Source organism: Eurosta solidaginis, chromosome 3 (genome assembly GCF_040869045.1).
Source record: "Eurosta solidaginis isolate ZX-2024a chromosome 3, ASM4086904v1, whole genome shotgun sequence".
Lineage (NCBI taxonomy): Eukaryota > Metazoa > Arthropoda > Insecta > Diptera > Tephritidae > Eurosta > Eurosta solidaginis.
Window position 1 is genome coordinate 152,016,309 of NC_090321.1, and position 8,633 is coordinate 152,024,941.

Here is an 8,633-nt window from a genome sequence, read left to right on the forward strand (position 1 = left end):
CTTACAACTACATTATACATATTAGTATACCTACATACATTCATTGTAACAGAGGCGGAGTGGGAGAATGCCTCTGTTAAGAATTTGATATGTTACATACATAACAGTTTTCTCCTTCCTTGACCGGAACTCCACAAGCAGCAGGGGTCGGTCAATTTCGTAACTCTTAACCTCCTTAACCTTTCAATTTCTTGTCCAACTTTTCCTTCTGCAATGAAACGACCTAAGGTGAGGCAGTTCGAGCAATAATTTCTGGAGAGAATGTTTCACTTGCCGCCAAATGTGAAACTTCGCAGGCGCCTCAGTATACTGTATTGAATCCAGACCTCTTAAATGAATTAGCATGAGTAATCAATTAGTTAGATGCCTATTTTAATGGCCAATGATTATTTCAATTGTTTTCCGAAAAAAGTAATTACTAATTGTTTACCATTAGACAAAAATAGAAATAAAATCATTATTTTTTCCGATTATTGAAAAAAATCAAAAATAATCAAAATACTTTTGATTGTTTTTGATTTTCTCGATTATTTTTAATTTGTTTTTATTATTTTTCCGCTTTGTTGAAAGAAAAATTCTCGTTTGTTGCATGCACGGGATAATGTCCACGTACAAGTACATTTTAGGATGCAATAGTAAATTGTAAGCACTTATCGAGGCGAAATATTCGAATGGTATATGAGCGTTGATCTAAACATATTCTCCCGTATGTATATACACAAGTGCATATTTTACTACACACATTTTATAAAATAATGCGGGATCGAAAACGGCAATTTGTCTAATTGTCGAGACAATATGTAAAAAAAAATTGGATTCCTAGGTTGGCGTCCAAAAGCTTTCATTTAGCAACGATTCTTTATGGTTTTATCCTTAAGTCTAGCCAATTTTGTTATATCCATAATAAATATATGCACTATTTTGGATTACGTTATGGCTACGCACTGATTGTTTTGTACATACAAATACATTGGTGGATTTGACGCTATATCGTGAGCGCATATCTAGGCATATGGGTACATACATACCCAAGCAGCAGGGGCATGTGTCTATAAATGTATCCGAAGAATAACTTACGGGGGAGTGCGTATTGTTTTACGACAAAACAATATGCTCAAACTATATGTATGAGTAATACTACTTAGGTTGATAGCTTCATTTCCAACTGGAGAGATCCTCTAAGTTTTCATTCATCATAATGATCAGTTGTCTCACCAAAGGTTGTTATATCCCAGATAAATTGATTAACATACGAGTATGTCCATGCACATTAGGTTGAAACTTGTCTTTAATTCCTTATGATAACGTCTAGGATATTTCCTATAAAATTTTATGTTTTGCAAAGTGACCTATATTTTTAGAACTAACAATGGAAATTCCAAACACATTTGTTTGCCTATCATACAATATTCTTTCGACATGGTGGGTATATTTCCCAAGAATATATATATATATATATATACATTGTAAAAGTCTACAATAGCGGTCAATTGCTAATACGTGTCCTAAAATACTTGGCTTGACCTTAGTATTAATAATCCGAAGGCGGAACACAAAAATTTTGAGTCGTTCCAAAGAAATTAATGAAAAGCCAAAATACTTATTTATGCTAAAGCTCTCTAAAAGTGTGGGACGAATAACACTTCCACAGTCCTAACCCTAACCACATGATAAACTTTGATTAGAAAACGATCAGTGCGTAGCCATAACTTAATCCAAAATAGCGGATATAATTAATTTTGGATATAACAAAATTGGCTAGACTTAAGGATGAAACCATATGGGATCGTTATTATTTTATTATTATTATGTACATGTGTATATACTTACCTGAGAATATGTTTGAATCAACACTCATATACCATTCGCCCTATATGTATATATTTGCCTCGATAAGTGCATACAATTAACTATTGCATCCTAAAATGTACTTGTATGTAGAAATTATCCCGTGCATGCAACAAACGAGAATTTTTTTTTAACAAAGCGGAAAAATAATAAAAAAAATTTTAAAAAATAAAAAATTATCGAATTAGTAATCATTATTTAAAAGGTCTGTCTGAATCTAAACATAACTTCCGAAACTAAAACTTAACAAATTCTGAACAATCTAGACTTTGTTATGCTACTGCTATAAGCTATTAAGATGGTTTCATTCGCGATGTAGATAATTGAACTGTAGGCCCAAAAACACGTTGTAAATGACATTTTCTGCACAACCGGTATTTTTGCAGATTACCGTTAATAATATCAATTATTGTCAGTTATTCCAATGCCATATTTTTTACTAAAACTCATAAAATTTTTTGTCACTAAGAAGGTTTACATTCTTATCCGATGAAATTCTGGTGGTCCTTACGAGAATAATGTAGAAACTTTTGCAGGCAAGATGCAATATTTTCGTTACTGACAGCCTATAATAGAGGCTAACAAACAGTCTTCATATACCATAGTTTTATCTTATAACCTTCCTATACTGTTGAATACGCGACATTGCATTAATGAAGGTGTGGCTGTACCTAAAAGTGCAAGTGTTTGATGTTTATGAAATTGGTGGGGGAAGTGGGCTAAAATGAAACGCGTAAATGCGAATCGCAAATAGCGAGTTTCAAGTGCATCTGTGATATATTTCTCTTGTACTCTGTGATAGCTACTACTACTGGTTGTCCATTGCGTTAAATCCTTTAAGAATATACAAGTACACATGTATGTATGTATGTATATTTCAAATTTCATTGTCTACATGAATTATTTGACGGTCCTTCATATAAAATCTAAGTGAAATATGAGATTATCTTCTTTTTTTTTTGCTGAGAACTCGTTCCTCACTTCGTTTGGTGATTGTTTTCGGTGGTTATAAGTTTGGAATTGATTGATTTTTATTAGTATTCACTTTTCATGATTATTATGACATTTTTCAATTAAATCATTTCATTTGTATCTAAAGGTGAAGTGAAGCAATTGTAATACAATTTTTTATTTCAATTTCATTCATTGTATTAATTATTCACTGTAAAACAAAAGTTCTTTTAAGGAATATTTAGGGTGTAACGCGTCTGCTGCAAGATAATTTATTTGGCAACTTCGCCGTTCTACGGCCGAACCGTAACTGCCTTATTATTGCCCTTAACTACAATGACGAACTTCATAAGAGAGGATAAAATCGTCAGCAGTTTCGCCACTCCAGCTCTCTGTTGTACATGGCGTATACGCAACTAAATGCCACGCTACTCTCTGTTTATTAGTAAATACATACTCTCTCTGTTGTACATGGCGTATACGCAACTAAATGCCACGCTACTCTCTGTTTATTAGTAAATACATACTCTCTCTGTTGTACATGGCGTATACGCAACTAAATGCCACGCTACTCTCTGTTTATTAGTAAATACATACGTAGCACAACTCTTCAAACAAACGAAAAAGAAGGCATTTAAATGACTGTACACTTCGGTGTTTATACCAACTAAAAAACTGTTCCAATGATGCTAGAACTAGGGCTGCAAACCACCTCAAAAATCTAAGTGTTGCGGTTCAGTGGTTTTCCTTTTTCTCCCTTTTTGTTCCCTAAAAAAATTTTAGTGAAATTATAAATATAAAGTGTAGGTCCACACTAAAATTAAATATTTACAGAAATCACAAGTAGTTTCAAGAAACTTGCCAAAGTAAGTACGTTTGCCTTAATAACTATAAAAGGAAGGAGTTACTTGCATTTTAAAATAATATGTCCCTTTGGCCATTATAAGCTATTAAAAAATGTAAATGTGTTGTTTTGATGTGAACATCTACACAAATAGGGAAAAATCAAATTGTTCCAAAAATTATATAACCTCCAGATTTGCAACATTAGTAAAAAAGTTGTTTAAATCTATACTTCAAGTGTAAACTAGTGAAAAATAGTCGTATATGATAGTTTCAACTCAACGTAATGAAGACTTGGTTGGATTGTTTAAATTTTTTAAAAATATGCAAATGTGGAATTTTAGTGTGGAGCTCCACAAATATGTTTAACTTCTTTAGGGCCCTGACTACAAGCAATCACAAAAAACTCAAGGGTATTGGTACTTAACGAACAAATTGGAAAGGGCCGTGGTGTGGTGGTATCTTGCTCCACCTAAGATACCGAAGATTCTGGGTCAAGTCCCAGGCAAAACAATATCAACAATTTTGAAAAAAAGTTCTTTCAATAAGAAACATTTTTTCGTAACATACAGGTCCCAATTTGTAGGAAAAATTAAAACGGTTCACAACGCAATCTGGAAGAGAAGCTCGGCATAACTCTTTCGGAGGTAAAATGCTCCAAGTATTTTTTTATGCTATAAAATATGCAACTGCGTCGTCTTGGAAAATGTTAGAAGGTTTTTCAGAATGCCACTTACTGGTTCTAGATCTGATTGCTGGGGTCTTAGCCTGGCTAGTGAAGGTCACGAGCACAGTACGTGTTCGAGTGCTTCCTCCAGCAACTTGGAACTCCTACTTCTGCTCTCTAACTATGCCTAACTTAAAAAAATTTGACGGCTGAAGGCAGTACCCAGTCAGAATAATTATCATGAGCCTCCTAATAAAGAATGTGGGTATATACATTTTTTCGAATATTATTTATTTACAAAGGTGAAATTGCAAATATACATAAGGTTATAGTTATTTGCAGTATATACACATATTTTCCACAAATATTAATGAAAAATGCTAGTTTCTTCAAACGAAAGTGTAATTACAGCACGTTTCCTAATCAAAAACATTGTAGCTGCACACATACCGTTTTTTTTAAGTATTCTCATCTTTTTTACGAGTACTTTCTTGTGAAAGAAAATCTACAAAAATCTACATACAGAGTTGTAGATACTTCTTCTGAGCGTGTTTTGTAATAAATTTTGCGTTAAACGAGAGCAGTGTCTACCGTTTCGCGTAGAAGGAATAAAGTTTTGACTTTGTTTTTGCACATCAAATGTTGTCTATATTTTAAATTTTTAATTTAGAAACGCATCATACGTTGTACATATCTATGAGAAGCAGAGTTTCAAAGCGAACATTTTTATTTTATTTTTTGTTCAATATATGTAAGTAAAACACTGTCTACTTAAAAAAAAAAAAAAATAAATGTTAGGCGCGAGAACCTCCGAAGAGATCTAAGGCCGAGCTTCTCTTCCAATTTGCGTCGTGCTCCTCTTTATTTTCCCTAAAAATTGGCCGGACGGGACCTACTTGTTATATGCCGACTCCGAACGGCATCTGCAAGGCAGATCAGTTTTGACTGAGAGCTTTTCATGGCAGAAATACACTCGGAGCGCTTGCCAAACACTGCCGAGGTGCAAGCCCTCTTAGAAAAAATTTCTTCTAATTGAAAACCCCTATTTCTAAAATTTTGATGTTGCTTTGCCCGGGGTGTGAACCCAGGGCATACGGTGTGGTAGGCGGAGCACGCTACCATCACACCACGGTGGCCGCCAACTGTCTACTTTCGGGTATATTTTTATACTCAGCGTGCTTTGCACACAGAGTATATTAACTTTGATTGGATAACGGTTGGTTGTACAGGTATAAAGGAATGAAGATAGATATCGACTTCCATATATCAAAATCATCAGTATCGAAAAAAAAATTGATTGAGACATGTCCGCCCGTCCGTCTCTCCGTTGACACGATAACTTGAGTAAATTTTGAAGTGTCTTGATGAAATTTGGTATGTAGGTTCCTCGGCACTCATTTCAGATCACCATTTAAAATGAACGAAATCGGATTACAACCACGCCCACTTTTTCGATATCGAAAATTTCGAAAAACCGAAAAAGTGCAATAATTCATTACCAAAGACGGGTAAAGCGATGAAACATGGTAGGTGGGTTCACCTTATGCCGCAAAATCAAAAATAAGTAAAATTTTGAACAGTGGGCGCGGCACGCCCACTTTTAAAAGAAGGTAATTAAAACGTTTTGCAAGCTGTAATTTGGCAGCATTACTCCTATTAATATATGTGTGCTAAATAAAAACTGGCAAAATAGGATGACGAATACGCCCACTTTTAAAAAAAAAAAATTTTAAAGTTAAATTTTAACAAAAATTTGTATATCTTTACAGTATATAAGTAAGTCTTTACTAAACTTAGTTCACGTACTTATCTGGATTAACTTTATCTTGGTATAAAAATGACCGAAATCCGAATGTGACCACGCCCACTTTTTCGATATCGAAAATTACGAAAAATGAAAAAAATGGCATAACTCTATACCAAGTATGAAAAAAGGGATGAAATATGGCAATTGGATTGCTTTATTGACGCAAAATATAACTTTAGGAAAAACTTTGTAAAATGGGTGTAACACCTACCATATTAAGTATAAGAAAATGAAAAAGTTTTGCAGGGCTCAAAAGCCCTTGAAATCATGGCAGGAATACTGTTCGTGGTATTACATATATAAATAAATTAGCGGTACCCTACAGATTATGTTCTGGGTCACCCTGGTCCACATTTTGGCCGATATCTCGAAAACGCCTTCACATATACAACTATCCCTTTTAAACCCCCCATTAATACCTTTAATTTGATACCCATATCGTACAAACGCATTTGAGAGTCACCCCTGGTCCACCTTTATGGCGATATCCCGAAATGGCGTCCACCTATAAAATTATGGCCCAATTCTTTTTAAAATAATCTTTAATACCTTCCATGTGATACCTAGTTCATACAAACCCATTCCAGGGTTACCCTAGGTTAATTTATTTTCCCTTATTTTGTCTCCAAAGCTCTCAGCATGTAATGTTCGGTTACACCCGAACTTAGCCTTCCTTATTTGTTATATATATAATATTTTGGAAAACACAAAAACCTAATTATTTAGTAAATAATACACCTAGAATGGTGAAATTTGACGTGTGGACTGATATTGATACTCTTGATAAAAATTTGAATAAATTTTTTAAAATGGGCGTGGCACCGCCCACTTGTGATAAAATAAATTTTACAAATATTATTAATCATAAATCAAAAATCGTTAAACCTATCGTAACAAAATTCGGCAGAGAGGTTGCCTTTATTTTAAGGAGTGCTTTGAAGAAAAATTTACCAAATCGGTTAGGGACCACGCCCACTTTTATATAAACGATTTTTAAAAGGGTCGTGGACGAATAAAATAAGCTATATCTTTGCAAAAAAGAGCTTTATATCAATGGTATTTCGTTTCCCAAATACATTTATAACAATAAATAGGAAAAACTTCAAATTTTAACAAATGGGCGTGGCACCCCCCCTTTTTATGACTAAGAAATTTTCTATGTTTCGGGAGCCATAACTCGAAGAAAAATTACGGATCGTAATAAAATTTGGTACACAAATTCTCCCTATAGCAGGAAATATTTCTAGAAAAAATGGACGAGATCGGTTAAAGACCACGCCCACCTTTATAGAAAAGATTTTTAAAAGGGTCGTAGACGAAAATAATGAGCTATATCTTAGCGAAAAAGGGCTTTGTATCAATAGAATTTTACCTTCTAAATTGAATTATAGCATTAAATTGCAAAATAATAAAATTTTTGAAAATGGGTGAGGCACCGCCCCTTTTATGACTAAGCAGTTTTTTAGGTTTCGGGAGCCATAACTCGAAGAAAAATTAACATATCGTAATGAAATTGTGTACACATATTTCCCATGCCAACTTAGATATAAAACAAGTTTAAAAGGGTCGTAGACTAGAATAATAAGCTGTAACTTAGCAAAAAATTGTTTTGAATCAATCATACTTCACTTATCAAGTTTTATTGTAAGAGAAAATGTGAAGATATTTTTTTTAAACGGGCGGTGCCACGTGTTATGTAGAAAAGTAATTTATCTGGAATGAAATGTACAATTGAAGCTTACGCTGTGTATATAATATTCGGTTACACCCGAACTTAGACACCTTTACTTGTTTTGTTTTTTTTTTTTAAATGTTTTTGATTCACATGCATAGTGCTTGTGGGGATCCAAGTCGCGAGTGAATTTTTCTTTAGAAAACTTTTAAGTTTTAGTATAATTAATATTGAAAACTCGAGAGGCGATCTTTTTCATCCAAATTAAAAAAAAAGAAAAAGATATTCGTTTGATCCACGGGTATAAAATAAAGTACCGTTCTGATTTAAATTAGCAACGATATAGATAATAGTTAGTATAGTAATATGAATGTACATATAAAAATATAATAATAATAAGAAATTTACTAATAAAATAAAAAAATAATTCTTTGAAAAAGATCTCCTTTTGATCGCAAGCGTGAACAAATTTTTTTTATTCTATTAAACATTCGAACTCATATAATTTGAAGAAAAATATAAACAGTTTGAGAATTTCTACCAGATCCAAAAAAAAAAAGTCGAATGTTTATCAAAAAAAGCCTTTTGTAATTTAGGTCTTCATATGCAAACACACTCTGTTCAATACCTCCGTTTCAGTTTAAATGCAGATAACCACGTTCTTTATTAGGACGGTTGTACAGACCTCTATATTTAGTGATAAGAATAACTTTCGGACACTTTCCAGTCTCGCGCTTGATTCCATGCTTTTCTTGCTTGATCGCTCGTTTGCAACTCTCCTATTTTGTTTTGGGAACCCTTTTTATTGTTCCACAACTTTGCGTTAAAGTTCGAATCGCTGAACT

General features: G+C 33.5%; 1 protein-coding gene across 5 annotated transcripts in view; it reads right to left on the reverse strand.

Moving 5' to 3' along the window:
* The window catches only part of LOC137244369 (putative sodium-coupled neutral amino acid transporter 11), a 506,082-nt gene extending 502,994 nt beyond the window's left edge, over nucleotides 1–3,088 (reverse strand). For 2 of the 5 annotated variants that reach the window (XM_067773289.1, XM_067773286.1), the window contains exons 1-2: nucleotides 3,012–3,088; nucleotides 2,830–2,941 (exon numbers count right to left, since the gene is read on the reverse strand). The gene's annotated coding sequence lies outside the window, so the exon portion shown is untranslated. Of the gene's footprint in view, nucleotides 1–30; nucleotides 111–2,829 lie in introns of those variants that run through there. The other 3 variants (XM_067773290.1, XM_067773288.1, XM_067773287.1) reach the window with 2 other exon arrangements.
* Nucleotides 3,089–8,633: the final 5,545 nt, after the last annotated feature.